Source organism: Telopea speciosissima, chromosome 2, assembly GCF_018873765.1.
Source record: "Telopea speciosissima isolate NSW1024214 ecotype Mountain lineage chromosome 2, Tspe_v1, whole genome shotgun sequence".
NCBI lineage: Eukaryota > Viridiplantae > Streptophyta > Magnoliopsida > Proteales > Proteaceae > Telopea > Telopea speciosissima.
In genome coordinates, this window is record NC_057917.1 from 42,649,453 (window position 1) to 42,669,974 (window position 20,522).

A 20,522-nucleotide genomic window follows, 5' to 3' on the forward strand; every position below is an offset into this window, starting at 1 on the left:
TAATAGAGCTCCGCCCCTACACACAGGTGTAAATTAATAATTATTTGGTTATGGATGTAACAGGAAGTACCCTGAATATTTTACAATGGGTGAAAAGAAGCGGTTACAAAAATATGCCATGCAATTCATGCTCTAAGGAGACCTATTGTACAAAAGGTCTTACGATGGCATACATTGTTGTGCGTAAATGAGGAACAAGCTCAAGTAATCATGGAAGAGATCCATCAAGGAATCTGTAGACCACACATGAATGTTAGGATGCTCGCCAAGAAAATCCTAAGATTGGGATACTACTAGGAAATTATGGAAGAAGATTGCACCGCATTCATCAAAAAAGTGTCACAATTGTAAGATATTTGCCAATATTATTCACATTCCTCCGATGGAGCTTCATTTACTAAATGCTCCTCGACCATTTTCCACATGGGGCATTGATATAATAGGAAAAGTGGCTCCAAAAGCATTCAACAGGCATGAATTCATCCTCGTCGCCATAGATTGTTTCACCAAATGGGTGGAGGCGCAGTCTTATGTTATCCTGACAACTGCGAAGGTAGCGAAGTTCATCAAAGAAAATATCATATGCAGATGTTGAGTACCACATGCCCTCAGATTTGGTTCTTCGAGAACAAAGAACACCCATCCATGACCCAAGGGGCAAGTTCAGGCCTAATTAGAGCGGACATTACCACGTGAAGGAAACCCTAACTTGGTAGGCTGTTCATCTCATGGATCTTGACGGAGAAGATGTAAAGGCCTTATCAATATGGACCAACTTAAAAAATATTATGTATAGCCGTCTGGCCTACACGAACTACATCTGACCTAATTCCTTTTTAAAAGATACGTAAACAACTTGGCATGCTCAAGTGCGGTCTCAATAACCCATTTCCAGGGGCATGTTCCTAAATTCACCATCTGACATCTCTACCATTCATAAATCTGCCATCCGATATCTCAGTTAATATATATATATCTCTACCACCTGGCATCCTTCTATGTGTTACTAGTACGAGCTAACCATTCCTTGAGTCTTAAAAAAACAAAAAAAAAAAAAAAAAGAGAGAGAGAAAGAAAAAGGAAAGGGACCTTTTCTAGTTTATTGAGAAAGTTCTTTGGTTGAGTGCAGGCCACATGCATCCCCCAAAGAAAGCAACCCTTGATAAGATTCTGCGGCAATGGACCATCAACATGACTTCAGAGGATCTGACCATTTTGGATGATGTCCGATTGCCGGTCTTAGGAAGGATCATGTGTATGGAGATTCATCATGATATGCTTCGACAAGCACACCAATGTTGGGATCCAGAACTACATGTTTTTAGATTTGGAGAAGTGAAGACAACACCCACAATTGAAGAATTCTGAGTTTGCATGCTCTCACCACCTCCAGGGAGACTCTTTTAACCCCCTTGTGCAGCAACTATGAAGAAGCTTTACAAGATTTCTTTGGGTGGACCAAGAGGGAAGTCAAATAAGTCATGATTGAATTATGGAAAAGTGGATATTCTAAAAGTAGCAGGGATTTTCTCCAGACAAGAAGGTGTCGAAGGAATCCAATAGAAGAATAGGAGGATAGCATATCTCTTTTGCATGATCGGGAGATATTTGTTGCATACTCCGAAGAAGGGCGTTCCCCCCATAATTGTAAACCTTATTTGACAACTCTTGGATGGATGCGACATCGTCCCTACAGTACTGGTAGAGACTTTCAAGGGCCTAGATGGAATGAGTGTTTCTCAAAAGTATGGAACAGACTATTGCATGGGATTACCCATAATATTGCAGATATGGTTACTGGAAAGCTTACGGTTGGTCAAACCAATGTCCAGTGCCGAGCTTCAACCAAAACATTTCCAAATCCGAAGAGAGACGAAGGAATTCCACACGATCAAGGATTACAAAAAGTATTTGGAAGAAAGAACATACCAAAAAATTCAGTGGGATTGCCATTGGTGGAATGCGGAAGCCCCAATCATCAAGACTCAAGGATATCATTACGTAAGGTTAATGGGTCTAACCCATACCACCTTCTACTTGCCTCACCTTGTGCATGTGTAATTCCGCTTGCTACCAAGAACATCAGAAGCAAAGGTTCGACCACCAGAAGAGTTAACACTAAGAGTCATAAGCTTGTTAGACGAACTATGGATGAAATATATAATTACGGGGTAACATTATTAGGCTGTGTTGGTTCCACCCATTGGCTTGATGTCCCTTACTCCCTTAACATTTCCATGCATGTAAAGATAAAAAAAAGTAACTGAAAATATCGGGAATTATGCATTGCAAAGGAAAAGTAAGTGTCTTAAGGTGATTAACATATTTTTTGTTCTAAAACACAATAAAAAAAAGGAAATCAATCAATAGTCATCCAGTATTTCTTCCTTCAAACCATAAAATACAATAAAGAAAAATGTATGTAATAAAAGGGGGAAGGAAGACTAATTCTCATCACTAGAGGATAAAGTCTCATCCTCGGCATCTGGCTCACCCTTATCATCACCATCGTCATCCTGATCACCACCATCATCATCATCCTCGCTATCATCTTCCTGTGGCACGAATAGAGCAGGGACAAGTCCCACAGTTACCAACTATCTCTGAAGATGTCGGTTCTCCACTGAGTAAATCTAGCTGCAATCCTGAAAGTGATCCCAAGACTCTCTAGTGAGGGTGGGGGTGAGTTCATTTCAAGAAGGTAAGGTCTCAAGGAAAAAAAAGAACAGAAACAAAATGAAAGAAGGGAAGAAAGCACCCACTAGCTATTGAATGTAGCATGTCTGCTCTAAGAGTACCGTGTTCATGCTTGTCTGCATCCAGCGCATGTCAGCGTATCGCTTTGCACTGATCTGTTGTAACAAAGGACAAAGAGTCAACATCAAGATTAAGGGAAACAAACAAAGACAAAAGAAGGAAGGTGACGTACCCTATCAAAAGGAAGTAGGAGCCCCAAGTCATGATAACAAATTTTATAAGCAGGGAGAGCAGTTTGAAGACTGGCATCTGACATGGAAGGTGTAGTCCATCCTTGATATCGTAGGATGAGATCACCTATTCCGACAATGCGAAGACCAACACTAGTACTCTCAGAAGGGCGAGAGCTCGTGCCACAACCATATGAAGGAGGCATTACATATGTACCGAGGATCAGGCAACGATTTGGATACTGTAAGGAAAAAAGAAAACAAAACTGTCAAAACAAGAAAAAGAAGAAAAGAACACCAAGTGGGGCAAAGTTCGGAAGAATACCATAGGACCCTCTCAAGTCAGGCAAACAAAAACTGTCTCTAAATAGAGGAACTTGATAATTCCAATTAGCCAAGGTCAATCCCAATGTAGGGATCCCTACCCTTAATTCATCAATATCGGGTGACAGAAGAGGAGAATGCATATGAGAAGGAGGAGGCCGAGGCACCAGCTGAGTAAAGTGCCACTGAAGAGTGACTTTCTCCCCTAAATAAAGCTCAACCTCAGTTGGACTTTCAAAAGCTATCCGCCTCTGAGTAAGCGCGAGAGTATAAGTGTACTCGTCTCTATCACCCTCATCATCCATCTCCCCCTCATCATAAGGCTGCCAGTGGATCTACAAGCAGTACTCAGAAAAATCTATTGTCATGTTTGAATAAAATACCCAGTGAGGTTTGATGTTACCTGATTGACCGTCAAGTCGTTGAGCTGGAGGTGTACTTGCAGATCATCAATGATAATGCACTTCTATGTCCCCAACGCATTGGTCTAGGGATATAAGGAGCGGTCTTGTCATGCGGAGAAGGGATATGAATCCCTAGAACTTCATAACACCATACCTATCAATGAAGGTTAACATGAGAAAATGGCATCAAACAAGAAAGAAAGAAGAAAGTGAAAAGAAAAAGACGAGAACTGATGCATACCCAAGGCATGTAAGCGCAATCGGTGAGACCAGGCGGCCCTAGAGGCAACCAGTCCAACATCCCTAAGAAATGGGTGTAAACTGATCCGCCCCAATCAAAGGTCTGTGCATTCTCAAGATCCAAGAAGAAACAGACAAGAGAAGTGTCTAGGCGGCCTCGTATGTCACAGAAGAGGACATTGCAGATTAAATACAGAAGGAAGGTCCTAGCAGCCTGATCTAGCAACTCGTTGGGAGAATTATCATCTATCACTTTACTATCCCATTGTTTATTCAAGGAAGGCAAGAGCATGACTCGCTCTGTCACCTTGAAACCGAGAAGCTTACTGATGTCCTTGAAAGACCTCATCCGGTCTAATGGAGTCAATGCAATAGGCTTCCTAGAGAAAGGGAGCCCGGTATTCATAAAGAAATGTAGAGGAGTAACATCTACCTCCCCTATAAGCAGATGAAAAGTATGGGTCGAGGGCCACCACTGGTCTGTAAGAGCCTGAACAATAGGAGTATCGAGCTTCGGGGTGACTACTTGGGCTATACAGCTGAGCCCCGTCCTATCTACCTACTCCCTCACTATGGGATGGAGTTGCCAGTACCACATCTAGACATCGTCCGTACAGCAGTACTTCTTATAACAAGGAGAGTAGAGGTCCTACAAAATGGATGGCTGAAATCAAGAACTGGACAAAATGCATACTATATAGGAAAATGAAAGCAGAAGTCGCTTACACTCTTGAGGCCCTGGACCCAGATGGTACAACACTTGTAAATACAAAATTCTATCGATACTTGGTATCAAAAAAAAAAAAATAAAGAAAATAAATGTATCTAAATGGATAAAAAAAAGTGGGTTCCATCTTTTCTATGGTTACTTCTTAAACGGTGAGGTCCCCTCTATACACCGGAGCCCTTCCCTCATTTTAATGAATATTATTGGTAACTTGTACAGTTCACACCCTTTGGCTCTACCCATGAATTATCCAATAATTAGGTCTTTTCACAATGAGATCTACCTATACAGTAACAACATTTTATTATGAAGGTTGGTTAGGTATCTGACCCTGTTAGTCCGTTCAACTGACTTCATCACGAAAGATTACTTTTTTTAGGCCAAGAGGTTGATAGCGAGATCTCAAATCAACTTATTGGTCTCATGGTATATCTCATTATAGAGGATGATACCCGAGATCTGTATTTGTTTATAAACTCTCCTGGCAGATGGGTAATACCCGGAATAGCTATTTATGATACTATGCAATTTGTGCCACCAGATGAGCATATAATATGGAACATGATACCGTAAGCTCCCAAGCAATGGGAGGAGACCAGGGCTCTGACCGCATGCCTGTTGAAGAATGAGCCGGTGACTCATAGGCAGTGGCTTGGTTAAGGGAACCCACTAGAGTCGTAGCGAAAGCGAGTCTTCATAGGGCAATTGTCACTGGTTATGGACCCAAACCTAGGTGATCTATCCATGACCAGGATGAAGCTTGGGTGAAACTAAGTGGAGGTCTGAACCTCTTAAATAATTAGAAGGCTCAGTATACTGTGATGTGTGATTTGATCGAAATTATGATTTTTCAGAATGAGAAACTGCCATCCCATTTAATTCGATTGGGAAGCCCTGACTTTGACATGTCTCTTGGGAGGAGTAACATGAAGCTCAGAATTATGGGTGTATTCAATACTCCCAGATAAGCTTCATCGTCGAGAGGGAAACAGCTCGGATCACAAGCTAAGGCTCCTAAATGATCGCTCAGTGATAAAGGAGGTAGAAGTGCAGAGACAGCCAGGAGGTTTGCCTAGAAGCAGCTACCCTTGAAAGATCTCAGATGTGTCCATATCAACGGAACGGGTGACTCATTATTTTGATGAATCATTTCTTTGGACAGAAGAAGATTATGGAAACACTTACTCAAATTCTCACTTATCAGATTCCATTGTGGAAGACACCAATGATCAGAGGTTGAATCGATCATTAGAAGAAGAATTAGACCAAAAATTAGGATACATTCTAGGAAAATGAAACTTCCTTGGAAGAGAAGCAAATGAAACGCTTTCATAAAAATTCTCGTAGAATTGAGAATGAAGTTTTCAATCTGTACATGCCAGATCATGAATTAGTAAGGTATTGCTGAGGGCTAAGCTGTAGAAGGTATCACGAGACAACCAGAGGCAGAGTGTAAAATACGAGGTACGTTATTACTTAGTCTGGCTTTTATGGAAGCTTTAACAATTTATGGACTGGTCGTGGCATTAGCACTTTTATTTGTGAATCCTTTTGTTTAATCCTAGCAAAGAAAAAATACCTTTTTTTATTACCTTGGACTTGCCGTTAGATATCCCTTCAACACAACATAGGTCATCAAAAGGTTCTCGGATGACCCACCAAAGCACGAAAGCCAGGATCTTTCAGAAAATTGATTCCTATTTGAAGAGTGCATAACCGCATGGATAAGCTCACACTTATGGACTAACTGGAAAAGTACAACCTGTAAATCCGGCATGGGCCATGGAAGGTTTTGATCCTTTTGTTCCAAGAGGAAAAGCCTCTCATCATTTCCCCTACTTGCTGCATCAAAAACTAAATCACAAGCTTCTGATAAAAATCGAGCAGTTCTAGTAAGATTTGTTATATGAGGTGGATCTCTTTGCTTCGGAACAAAACAATTAGAATTAAGCTCGGTCAACTGGAATGTGTATTCTCCATATAAGAGATCTTCTAATTGAGAAGATCCATCGACCTAATACGAATGACTTCAAAAGAATTGAACGAGGAGCCGTATGACGTGAAAATCTCATGTATGGTTCTGTAGAGTGACAGTAAGGGTGACTTATCTGTCAACTTTTCCACTATCACTCCCAAAAAACCAAACTCTGCCTTACGTAAAGTTGCCTGACAAGGTCGAGGCTATTTTATCTAATTACTTTTATAGATTATAGTTTTTTAGATTAAAGATAGTTTTCATAAAGAAGACAAAAAATATAAATATAAATACTGGCATTTTTAAATGTTGTAGCAAAAAAAAAGTTTTTCTTTTTTGAAGTAAAAAAACTAAGTGAATTGGAATTGTAATCGGACACCTTTAACGTTTTTGAGAACCATTTGAATCGCTACTTGATTCAAATGGTTCTCATCTTCCAATTGAGAAGATCCATCGACCTGAGACGAAGAGAAAGGTCTATCTATTTTATTTAGTTATTTAGTTAAACCAATAATTCGTTATTGAAATAGATAGCAACAACCATTTCATCGGACATGCATATTTTTTATTTTCCAATGGATTTACATTCTTTTCTCCATTAATATACAATTTCTCTTGTGATTTTTTTTTTGTCTCATATAAAATATCAATAATCAATTTAATAATAATAATAGATACAATAGAATAGTAATAATTCTATACATATGAAATCCAAGACATAAATATTATTGGTAATGCTTAGGAAGATTCTTCATATTCAAAAAAATCATCAGAAAAAGGAATGGAGTAGTTTGAAACATTGGAGGTGTCCATCATAGTGGTACCAGTATACCACTCCGCCCGCATAGAAAAGAGCAAAAGAAAGCAAGAAAAATAAGAAAAAGAGAAAAATAGGAGAAAGAAAAGAGCAGGAGAGACAAAGAGGAGAGAGGGCAGAGCTCCAAGTAGAAACCCAAAAAATTGGAAGAGAGAAAAGTGAAGAATGGGGAAAACCCCCCTTTTATAGCAATTGGATGCTTGGCGGTGCCACGGAGCCAAGGCCGCACGCCTGGCGACACTGTATGGAAGCACCGTGGCCAGCCTGTGGTCCCGCGTGATAGTGCCGCATGACCCACGGCCTCGCACAGCAGTGCCGTGCAATTCTGTGAAACAAAAAAAAATTGTCTCACTAACATCTAAGTCATTCATCTTTCAAAAATTTTGGTCTTGAAACCATCGGTCATGATGCCGTCTCATCATTGTACATCTTCAAAATTCAGTCATGATGCTGTCTCATCATCATATTTTAAAAAATTTGGTCACAAAGCCGTGTCATTGTGACATATTTTTAAAAATTCAGTCACGATGCCGTCTCATTGTCATATTTTCAAAAATTTGGTCACAATGTCGTCTCAGCATCATATTTTCAAAATTTTGGTCACGATGCCGTCTCATCGTCACATCTTATAAAAATTTGATCACGATGCCCTCTCATCGTCACTTCTTTCAAAAACTGGTCACGATGCCGTCTCATTGTCACATCTTTCAAAAAACCGATCATGATGCCATCTCATCATCACATCTTTCAAAATTTCAGTCACGATTCTGTCTCATCGTCGTACCTTTCAAAAAATCTGGTCACGGTGCCGTCTCATTGTCACACCCATGCAAAAAGTATCGGCGAGCAATGCCACTTCATCAAAAGTACCGGCGAGCAATGCCACCTCATCAAAAGTACCGGTGAGCAATGCCACCTCATCACAAGTAGTGGTGAGCAATGCCACTTCATCAAAAGTACAGGCAAACAATTCTACTTCATCAAAAGTACTGACGAGCAATGCCACTTCATCAAAAGAAGCATGGTCGAGTGATGCCATCTCATCCTCAATAGGTAAAAGCCGATCAGGTAATACCATTTCATTTTTATCATTGGTCGAGTGGTTCCGTATAACCCTCACGGGTGGCCTTCACGGCCCTCGTCTTTGGTTGAGTGGTTCCTTATAACCCTCATGGGTGGCCATTCACAGCCTTTGTCTTTGGTTGAATGGTTCCTTATAACCCTCCTAGGTGGCCTTCACAGCCCTCGTCTTTGGTAGAGCGGTTCATTATAACCCTCACAGGTGGCCTTCCCGGCCCTCGTCATTGGTCGAGTGGTTCCTTATAACCCTCACGGGTAGCCTTCCCGGCCCTCGTCATTGGTCAAGCGGTTCCTTATAACCCTCACGGGTGGCCCTCCTAGCCCTCATCTTTGGTTGAGTGGTTCCTTATAATCCTCATGAGTGATCCATGGTCCTCATTCTTCATTGAATTTTATTAAACATCATGCTTTCCGAATGGTTTGCCGAAATTGGTTTCATCATTCATCGAGCGGTTTACCGAAATAGGTTTTATCATTCAAAACTCCGTCACCTATGAGCAAAGTGATGGTATTAATTGCTCAACCCGAGACAATTTACCGAAATGGTTTGCTAAGGGAACTTTGTTGATTATGAGCAAAGTGACGGTAGTAGTTACTCAACCAGAAGATTTACCGAATAGTTTATCGAGACACGATTTTATCGTTCAACTCCACCACCTTTGAGCAAAGTGGTGGTAGTACATGCTCTTGGTGACAAAATCAAGCGGTCTTTTATTTTCTCCCTTCGGCTGTTGGCATAGGCCTCGGCCAAAGAGGGGTAAACTATAGACGCTGAATTTTATCACTCCCAGCGATGACGATAATCAGACGCAAATGACTAGCAATGTCCCTTGAAATCCATTCTCAAACACCACAAAAATACAAAGAAAAACCCAAAAGTACCTCCGTTCACCCTGTAGGGCGTATACCATATGCACGATAGTACCGCAGACAAGCATGACCCTGCCAGGTGACAACACAATGGGTGCAGCCCCGTAGATAAAGTGTGGCCCCGTCAGGAAGTACCACAGTCTACGCAGCCCCTTAAGGTAGTGCCACACAATCCACGCGGCCCCATAAGGTAGCACCGTGCAATCGAAGTGGCCCTGCCATGAGGCCCCATGCATTCATAGTGGCACTGCAGAGCCCAATTTTTACCTATAAAAAGGGAACCCTCCCCTCATTTGCACATTCTAAGTTTGTGGGAGAGGGGGCACCCCCAGAGCTCCAATTTTTTGATTTTTCATAGTTTCCTTGTTCTGGGGCCCTTCCCCAATCTGATTTTGAGCCTTCGAGCCTGGTCCTCTTATCCAAAGCCGAAGTTATTCGAGCTCGGCTTCTCCGACCCTTTTTCCCCCAAGTTCTGGGAATCTCCCATAGCATAGCCACTTTGTCTGACGTTCAAGTATCCAATTTCTGGAACCTTACGATACCTTTATTCTGCCCGAGATCCTAAGATCCAACACTTGTAAGCCGTTATTTATCCAACGAAGGACAAAACTAGTCTTTTGCCTCCACCTGAGCTGGGGGATGCAATCCGTCTTGTATAATTGCATTTGTTTAAAGCATACAGGTATACATTTCTTCTATTAACTTTAATTTTGGTACAATATAGCCTTTCAAAGTATTCCTGTGTAGTGTATAGTTGTTAGTATAATATAGCAGTTTAATTTAATTGAATAATTGGAACATCATTATTTAGCCATACATGTGGATATAGGACATTCATAAAGGGAGAATATTCAAAAACCAGCATATAGTAGAAAGACCAGTTTACCCAGACGAGGTGGGTGCCTAACACCTTCCCACTCCTATAACCTGACCACTTACCCTGAATATCTGACCAGACTAAATAGAATCTTGTAGCCCTTCACAGGGCTACACCATTGGGTCCTAGGCCCTAATCCTAGGTGGCGACTCTATTAATTTAATTGTATGACCCCCATCCCCTAATGAATTTCTGAGAAAATGCATTCCTTCTCTTTCACCCAAGGAAAGGGAAAACCAAAACCCTAAACCCCTCTCCCATCTGACGCATCGCGGCACATCCAGGAACGAATCCTCACACCACCACTTCGATTGGAGCTAGAGCTTCAGTCTCATACGCCTGGTGGAACAGACTTTCTCCTGTTGGGGTTTGAACCATTGTCTTATATACCTAAAAGACACTTAACAGCTTGTCCACCTACCTTCTCTTAGCCTCTGTGAGCCTCCTCTTTATCCCGTCCAAAAGTTTTCAGTTGGTGACCTCTACCTGACCATTGGCCTGTGGGTATGCCACTGAGATAGGTCGAATATCTATGTGGTACTTCTAGTAGAACTCTCAAAAGGATGAATTCTTGAACTACTTTCTATTGTCTGTAATGAGGATACGAGGTAACCTGAACCTATAAATGACTTTGTCTAAAAAAATTTCTCCCTTTGTTTCTCGATAATTTTGGTTAGGGGTTCGGCCTTAACCCATTTGGTAAAGTAGTTGATGGCAACCAATAGATATTTTTGTTTCCCAAAGCTGGCACAAAATCTCCGTGAATGTCCATCCCCCACATAGAAAATGGTCTAGGGCTGAGGACCAAGCTTAACTGGGTCGCCAGTCGATGTGGTATAGGGGTGAACAGCTGGCATTGCTTGTATGTCTTGACGTACATTATTGTGTATTCTTGCATCTTCAGCCAATAAAACCCTTAGCGAAGCACTTAATTCGCTAGAGCTCAACTGCCCATGTGGCTCCTACAGATCTCTTCATGTAATTCGGCTTGGGCATACTAAGCTCGCTTTGGGTCGAGGCACTTCAGTAAAGGTGATGTGACCGACCTCTTGTATAGGTCTCCGTCAATCAATGTATACTTTATGGCTTGTTCTGTTATCTTTCTTGCCTCAACTTGTTCTCTTATATTTCCCTTCGTGTAATTCGGCCAGTTCGTTCCTCAAATAACTGATTATCGGATCCATCCTACTTGGTTTGTCAATTTGTCTAATACCTCGATATTCACTACACTACTTAAGTGTGGAAACTCAGCTGTGGCAAGCCTTGACCACTCATCTACTGCTGAGTTTTTTTGGCTTGGGGAACCCTCGGCATTTTGAAACCAATAAATTAGGAGATCATGCTTCGGGCTTTATAAAGGTATGTCGACATCCACTCGTCTTTTGCTCCGTATTCTTCGCTCACTTAATTGACCACTAGCGGCAAGTCACTACGGACCACCAACTGCACGATCTGAATGGCTCGGGCAACTCCAAGTCCAACCAGCTGGGCCTCGTATTTGGCCTTATTGTTTGAGACGGGGAAGTTAAACCATAGCGCATATGGTATTTTGAAGCCCTCAAGGCTGGTCAGCATGAGGCCAACTCCAATTCCCATTGAGCTACTCGAGCAGTCCACCGTGGGCTCAATCATGACCTTTTAGCTTAGACTCTACCTTTGGTTCATCTTAAAAAAATGTACACACACCTATGAAATCCATGAGGGTCTGCCTCGCCCTTGATGGCGGTACTTGGTCGATAGTCAATATGGTACTCATTTAATTTGACCGCCCAAGTGATGAGCCGAACCCATACATCGGGTTTATGCAGTACCTTCTTCAAGGACTGGCTTGTCAGAATAATGATAACGTGAGCCTGGAAATAGGGTCTCAACTTTTTGGCGGCGACCATGAGTGCATACACCAACTTCTCTATCCTTAGGTACTGTGAGGATTCGTTCCACTGACGAGCACGGGGTGGGGGTGTTTCCCGCGAGGTGGTTCTCGTTTGTGGATGGCGGGTGTGTCATCTATGCTCCTCAATGGAAAGAAGGGTCTTACATCAATTATCAAGGGATGGGGATCATACAATCATATGGAATGGATTCGCCACCTAGGGTTAGGGCCTAGGACCCAGCTGGTGTATGTGGGATAACCTAGAGGGGGTGAATAGGTTACCACTAGTGAAATGTTGTCCTTTTAAAATTTTCTTTGAATTAAAACAAGATAGAGAGAGAAATTACGCCAATAGAAGACACATAGAATTTATAGTGGTTCGGCTAAACTTAGCCTACGTCCACTTCTCTCAACCTTGAGAGAATTTCACTAGTTACTTCCTTTCAGTACAGTAGGTGGGAAGAACACCTTTATAATCTTTTTCCACGAGATAAGAGGATCCCAATCTTTTAAGGATAAGAGGATCATTGCGCAACCTAAGTACAGTCTAGGCTAATGCAACAATACTTTATAAACTCAAAAACATAAACTAATACAATGAGAATAAAGGTAAGAGTTACCTAGGCAAGGAGTGTGATGTGTACTCCTTGCAAGTGCCAAATGATGCAAATGAATGCTTGTAAAGATGACCTTCTTCAAGACTATTCTTTAAAGTGCAAGTATATGAAGGTCTTTAAGACTTTGAAGTCAACCTTGGAATAGGCTTGATGAGGACAAAAAGACTTTAATAAATGAGAACTTGAATTGACTTTTCACCTTTCACAAAAGAGTTAATTTGGACTGTAATGGATGGGTGAAAAGGTCTGACATGTTCTCTATTTATAGGCTCATTAATGACCTTTAGAACATGTACAAAATGTACTCTAACGGATCTATTTTTTACCAATCCGGTCAACCTGAAGATTGATCCGGTTGACCGAATCCTAGCCGTTATAAAAGTAGCCGTTGGAGGGCAGTAGGGCCATCCGATCGATGTCCCGTCGTCCGGATCATCGTCCCACTTAATCCGATCGACCGGATTACTTATGGGAATGTACCTATGAAGCCTTTGCCAGATCCGATCGATGCATGTACTGAGATCCGATCGACGAGATGCTCAGACCGGATCACAGTCAAGTTATGACTTCGACAGTTTGACTCCGGGGTTTGGTTTGGGGTTTTTTCCAACTGACTCCAACATGTTTAAGAGTCAAGGAGGGTTCAATTTTGACCTCCTAAGGTCTCTAAATGATGCATATGAGTTTTCATTTATTTAATGCAAATGCAATTATAAGTATGCAGTGTTGTGTGTCTAAGTATGTGCACACGAGCATCTTGAGTCTTGATTCGACTTCTTCATGTGATGTTCTTCAATCTTCGAAAGATTTTCTTTTCTTTTAGATCTTCACATGCCTTCGAGATCTTAATCTTCAATGCTTTGTTTGAACATCTTTACTTCGTACTATATGTCTTCTACTCTTTTAACTTTATTAGCCCTGTTGACATATAGACATATACAAGACTTTGTTTGATATGTTTGTTATCATCAAAACAATTATGAAGATGGGGTAGGATTTCCCAATAATCTCCCCCTTTTTGATGATGACAAACATATGATTTGGTAACAACATAGCAACCAAAAATAATGCAGCAATATAATCAATTAAAGTAATCAAGTGCATTCAAAAACAATATTCACGAGTCATAAGTTATGTTCCAAATCATTTAAAATTTCTTCTCCCCCTTTGTCATAATAAAAAGGAGTAGAGAAGGCTCCCCCTGTAATGTAGAATCATATGCAGATAATATAGAACATAGAAAGTAGTGCATCATATAAAAAGTAAACCACATAGATAAAAGAGTTTAAAATAGTCAAAAGCACTCTCCCCTAGAGAGGTGCAGTGTTCAAAAGTCATATCAAAAGTAAAGCAGTAGTTTGAAAATATTACAACCAATATGTCTTTAAAAGGAGCATAACTAAAAAGCACTAATCATCTGCATGAGGGGTAGAAATGTGGAAATGCTGAGTGATCATCCGAAGCTGAGCCATGATCTCCTTGTTGTCTCCACGAAGTGCTGCGAACTGATTATCAAAGCCTTGGAGGCGGGAATCAAGTTTCTCCTAGTACGCAGTAAATTTAGCCCTGGACACATATTCTTCATCCGGACTATCATCCTCATCAGAGGCATCACTATCAACAAAGGAGGAAGAGGCTTGCTTGCACCGAGCTTGATGGGGAGGAGGAGGAGGAGGAGGAGGAGCATTAGCTCCACTAGTAGGGATAGCCATCTTCTTCAAAGTAGAAGAATCAATTGCAGAAGGATTTGAAGTTGGAATTTCATCAGATCGATCAACTTCAAAATGCTTGAAGATAACTGTCAGGAACCGACTATAGGGGAGGCTTACCTTGGAGTCCAGCAGTCAATTCTATAGTTTTCATAATCACATAGGGAAGAAAAATTTGGTGGGTATTGGCAATGCACCAAATGAGATAGGCCTGGAAGCGGGTAACAGCATCTCTATGCCCACCAAGAGGGAGGATATTGTAGGTCAAAATCAAATTGACTACTCTAGGAATATCTCCAAGATGAATAACAGTAAGACCCTTGGTTTTCCCCAAATAGTTCTTGAAAATCGAACCATATACCTCATCAATATTTATAAACCCTTTTGGAGAGGTCTTGGTACGGAGATACTTACGATCTCCAGAGTCATCCACCCCAATAATCTAGGCAAGCTCCACAGTGTCAAAAGAAATATGTTTTCCCTTAACAAGAGAAGTGATGGTATAGTCTCCTTCAACTCCAACCACTTGGAGATTGCAAAAAATAGTTGAACCAGCCTAGTATAGGCTTTCTCTTGGGGATAGAGTATGGAATCCCAACCTAACATCTCAAAGAAGGTATTGATTTCAGTAGGAAGAATATTGTTGAGTTCAATGACACTTACAACCCTTTCTCTAATAAGCTTCTTAAGTTGAAATTGCTTCCACCAAATTGAAGCCTCTCTAGAGATGAACAATGTTCCATCATAAGCATCTTTCTTTGAAGCGCCAGATTCTCCTCTTGAAGCCATTGAGAATAAGGGTTTTGGAGAAAAAGGGATTTGAAAGGTTTTTAAGAAGAAAGATGGGAGAACTTATAGATTTGATGGTGAGAGTGAGATTGGATCACCAATAGAGCAAAGAACTTCAAGGGTTTTTAAAGATTTTGCCCTAGAAACTTAAAAGAGGGTTTTTAGAGAGGAGAGACAAAAGTTTGAGTGAGTTTGGAATGAGCCAAAAGACCCACGGATTGGGTTAAAAACTAATCTGTCCGTAATCTGATCGACCGGTTTCTATCATCCGGTCGACTGGATGACCTAAATTGTGCATTTTAAGCCGATCCGGCCCAGAATTTGATCGCAAAGCCTATTTGGACGAAATCCAAGGAATGTGACTCAATCAAACGGATTACACATACCTAATTCATGTCGAAGAGTACAAAATCGTTCTTCATACAAAGGTTTGGTGAAGATGTCGGCGACTTGCTTTTCAGTCTCAATGTGTTTGAGGACTACTTCACCTTTCTAGATAGTGTCGCGAAGAAAATGATGGCAAATATCTATATGCTTTGCTCTTGAGTGAAGAATAGAGTTTTTGCTCAGATTGATGGCGGATGTGCTATCACATAGAATTTTGGAGGGATTGAAGGAAATTCCATAATCGAGAAGAGTTTGAAGCATCCAAAGTATTTGAGCACAACATCTGCCGGCTGTAATATATTCAGCTTCGGTAGTTGAGAGTGCCACACAGTTTTGTTTCTTACTGAACCAAGAGACGAGACATGATCCAAGGAAGTGGAAAGTACCACTTGTGCTCTTGCGATCAATATGACAACCAGCAAAATCAGCATCAGAAAAGCTAAGTAATTCAAAATCATTAAGCATTGGATACCATAATCCTATATTGATAGTTCCTTTTAAATACTTGAAAATTCTCTTAACTGCACTCAAGTGTAATTGCATAGGACTAGCCTGAAATCTGGCACATGCACAAACACTAAACATGATGTCAGGTCTATTGGCAGTCAAGTATAACAAACTTCCAATCATACCTCGATACCGAGTAGGATCAATAGGAGTTCCATTCTCATCTTTTGAGAGAGTTATGGAGGTACTCATGGAGTATTAGAGGCCTTTTGGGAATTAATGCCAAATTTCTTCAATAATTCTTTAATATATTTTGATTGATTGATAAAAATCCCATTTTTAGTTTGTTTGATCTAAAGGCCTAAAAAGAAATTGAGTTCACCCATTAAACTCATTTCAAACTCATTTTTCATGTAATTGCTAAATTCAATGCATAAGGATTCATTAGTAGCATCAAAGATAATATCATCTACATATATTTGTACTATGATTAATTTGGACCTTTTACGCTTAACAAACAATGTAGTGTCTATTTTACCAATGATATATGCATTTTCAATCAAAAAGGTCTTTAATCTATCATACCAAGCTCTTGGTGCTTGTTTGAGTCCATACAATGCCTTCTTTAATCTAAAAGCATAATCAAGATGAGAAAAGTTTTCAAAACTGGGAGGTTGAGATACATACACTTCTTTTTCAATAAAACCATTCAAGAAAGCACTTTTCACATCCATTTGATAAAGTTTGAAATTTTTATGACAAGCAAATGATAAGAGCATTCTAATGGCTTCTAATCTACCAACAGGTGCATAAGTCTCATCAAAATCGATTCCCTCTTGCTGATTATATCCTTGTGCCACTAGTCTTGTCTTATTTCTAACAATAATTTTATTTTCATCAAGTTTATTTCTGAAAATCCATCTTGTTCCAATTATGGATTTATTTTTGGGTTTTGACACAAGTTCCCATACATCATTTCTTTCAAACTGATGGAGCTCTTCTTGCATGGCCAAAATCCAATCATTATCCACAATGGCTTCTTTTATGTTCTTAGGTTCTATCATGGATAGGAATGTAGTAAAGCTATAAGTGTTTTGAAGTTCAGACCTAGTTTGAACACCTGATTCTAAATCACCAATAACTTGTTATAATGGATGATTTCTTATTGGTCTAACTTTTTTAGGAAGTTCTAATGAGTCTTCATTTGATGTGTCTAGAAGAGAATTATTCTCATTTAAAGAAGTGGTCTCAATTTTGGATATAACATCCTCATCATCATCAACTAGAGGTTTATACTTTTCTTTTAGAGGAGAAATATCAAATCTAATGTTCATAGATTCCTCCACTACTAAGGTATTTTTGTTGAATACTCTATATGCACGACTATTGCTACAGTACCCAAGAAAAATGCCTTCATCTGATTTTTCATCAAATTTTCCTTTGGAGTCTTTAGTATTCAAAATGAAACATTTACAATCAAAAATCTGAAAAAAATCAACTTTGGATTTCTTTTCAAAATATAACTCATAAGGTGTTTTGGATAGGATCTTTCAAATCAAAACACGGTTTAAAACATAACAAGCAGTATTCACAGCTTCAGCCCAAAAATATTTAGGTAGGGAATATTCATTAAGTATAGTCTGGGCAGTCTCTTGAAGAGATCTATTTTTCCTTTCAACAACCCCATTGGATTGGGGTGTTCTAGGAGCAGAAAAATTATGAGTAATGCCTTCATCATCACACTATTTTCCAAACTGGTTTGAGTTGTCAAACTCACCACCATGATCACTTCTTATTGTAGTGACCAAATAGCCCTTTTGGTTTTGGATTTTCTTACACAATTTTGAAAATTCATCGAAAGCCTCATTTTTATGTCTAAGAAACGAAGTCCAAGTATATTTAGAATAATCATCAATAATGATAAAAGTGTATACTTTTCCACTCAAGCTTGGAGTAGAGATAGGGCCAAAAAGATCTAAATGGAGAAGTTCAAGTAGTCTAGAAGTTGAAACTATGTTTTTAGATTTGTGAGAAACCTTAACTTATTTATCCTTTTGGTATGCATCACAAAAATGATTCTTGTCAAACTTTAGTTTAGGTAGGTTTCGGACAAGATCTTTGGAGACTATAGATTGAATCAAACTTGATATTTATATGTCCAAGTTTTCTATGCCAAACACTTGAATCTTCATTGAAAACTAAACAAGTATTGCTAGAACTAGCTTCATCAATGATGCAAGTATATATGTTGTTATTTCTAGTTCCCTTCAAGATTATTGTATTATTAGCATCCATCACTAAGCAATGTGAGACATCAAAACTTACTTTATATCCAATACTACATAGTTGACTTACACTAAATAGGTTGTAGGCAAGTTTGTTTACCAGATAGACGTTTGAGATGGTAGTACCTCCTATGTTGATGTTTTCAATGCTGATTATCTTTCCTTTGCCATTATCTCCAAAGGTCACCCATCCTCCATCATACTTTCTCAACTTTGTAAATAGCTTTGTATTTGTCGACATATGCTTGGAACATCCACTATCGATATACCATTCTATTTGGCCTTTGCTCTTTAAGCATACCTACAAAACAAAGTTTACACATGTATTGATCCCCATAATCTCATGGGTCCATTGTTATTAGAGTTGAGAGATTCCTTAGGTACCCAAACCTTCTTATATGTATGGTTCATGTTGGAATCATGATTTGTGTCCGGAACATAGTTCTTGGGTCATTGGCCCCTAGGACCACAAATATCAAATGGAGATGGTGTCCTTTTCTGTCTTTATGATCTTTACCAATCAAAGGAATTTTGAGTCCTTCTACCTCTTTGGAATTGATGGTCATAAGGTCTATATGAGTTATTCTTCATATATGGTCTATGGTTTGGTTGAGGTCTATAGCTTCTTTCCATTGTGTAAGGACATTATGGTCTATGAAATTGCCTTTGAGGTCTTTGAGGAATATATTCCTTTTGAGGTATATTCCTTCTTTGAAAGGTACATTGAAATGCATGATAATTTTGATTTCTATACCTTTGATTTTGATGCCCTTGATTTCTATATTTTTGATTTCTTAAAGAGAGAACATGAGAGAATGATGTTTGACCTTGATTTGTTCTTCCTTCTTCTGTGTACACCATTTTCTCTTTACCTTTGGCATGATATGGGATTCTCCTATTGTAGCCTAGTCATTCCTTGTCTTGTGGTGCTTTTTGAAGTGTACCTAGAAGAGTGTCTAAAGATTTTTGACCCTTGGTGAAGGTTAGCAAAGCTAACGTCAATCTCCCATTTTCTCCTTCAAGTTGGGCAACATAGATACGTAGGTCATCTATTTTATTGTTCAATTCTATTACTTCCTTTTCTAAAAAGGAGTTTAAAGATTCAAGCTTGCGACTTGCCTCATAGAGAGCTTCAAATCCCTTTTCAATATCATCTTCATCTATGTCATCCGTATTTATCTCTTCAATTGAATCACTATATTTAGAATTAGAAGTAAGATAGGCCGAGCTTATCTCTATGTCATCTTCTATTGCCATAAGAGCTAGATTTGTGACTTCTTCATCAGAATCTCCTACCACTTCTTCTTCACTTGAGTCCCATAAAATTTCAGCGGCATATGCTTTCTTCTTATCTTTTGGGCACTTAGTTCGAAAGTGGCCAGGCTTTCTGCAGTTACAGCAAACAATATCTTTCTTAGAAGGAAAAGTTTTGTCTTTCGTAGGAATCTTACCTTTGCTAGCTTGTCCCTTATTGAAGTATTTGCCTCCTTTCCTTTTAAGGAATTTTTAGAATTTCTTGGTGATAAGAGACATTTCCTTTTCTGAGAGATTGATATCCTCTTCTTTATTGCTCTCTTCATCTGATGATTTAGTTGTCTTGAGAGCTATTGTCTTTTTTTTTTGTTCTTTTATTTCTGACCATCTTTCATCTTCATTCAATTCAACTTCGTGAGTAAGAAGAGATCCAAGCAGTTCATACAGGCTCACTTTGTCGAGGTCTTTTGCTTCCTTTATGGCCGTTACCTTTGGTCTCCACTTGGGGGGAAGTGACCTAAGAATTTTTTTGACATTTTCGAACTTGGTATATATTTTACCTAAGCCCTTCCACTTGTTGGTGATGTTAGTAAAGCGTAAAAACATATTGGAAACATTCTCATTTTCTAACATCTTAAATAATTCATACTCATGCACAAGTTTATCAATTTTAGATTCCTTCACTTGTGAGGTTCCTTCATATGATACCACAAGTGTATCCCAAATCTCTTTTGCCGTTTCACACATGGTAATTTTGTTGAATTCGGAATCACTTAAGGCATATTGTAGGAAGGTGATAGCCTTAAAGTTATATTAAATTTTCTCCTTTTCAATAGGAGTCAATTCGAAGGTTTCCTTAGGAATACTCTCACCTTCCACAATTTTTGTGAAGGAGTATGGTCCACGTTCAATTATATTCC

The 20,522-nt window shown here is 39.6% G+C and overlaps 1 long non-coding RNA gene across 1 annotated transcript; it reads right to left on the reverse strand.

The window, feature by feature from the left end:
• Positions 1-5,577: 5,577 nt before the first annotated feature.
• On the reverse strand, positions 5,578-19,390 carry LOC122652170. Its single transcript, XR_006331561.1, has 3 exons — positions 19,381-19,390; positions 13,610-13,615; positions 5,578-5,719 (listed from the first exon to the last, which is right to left on the reverse strand). It is a non-coding gene; the product is annotated as an uncharacterized LOC122652170 (long non-coding RNA).
• Positions 19,391-20,522: the final 1,132 nt, after the last annotated feature.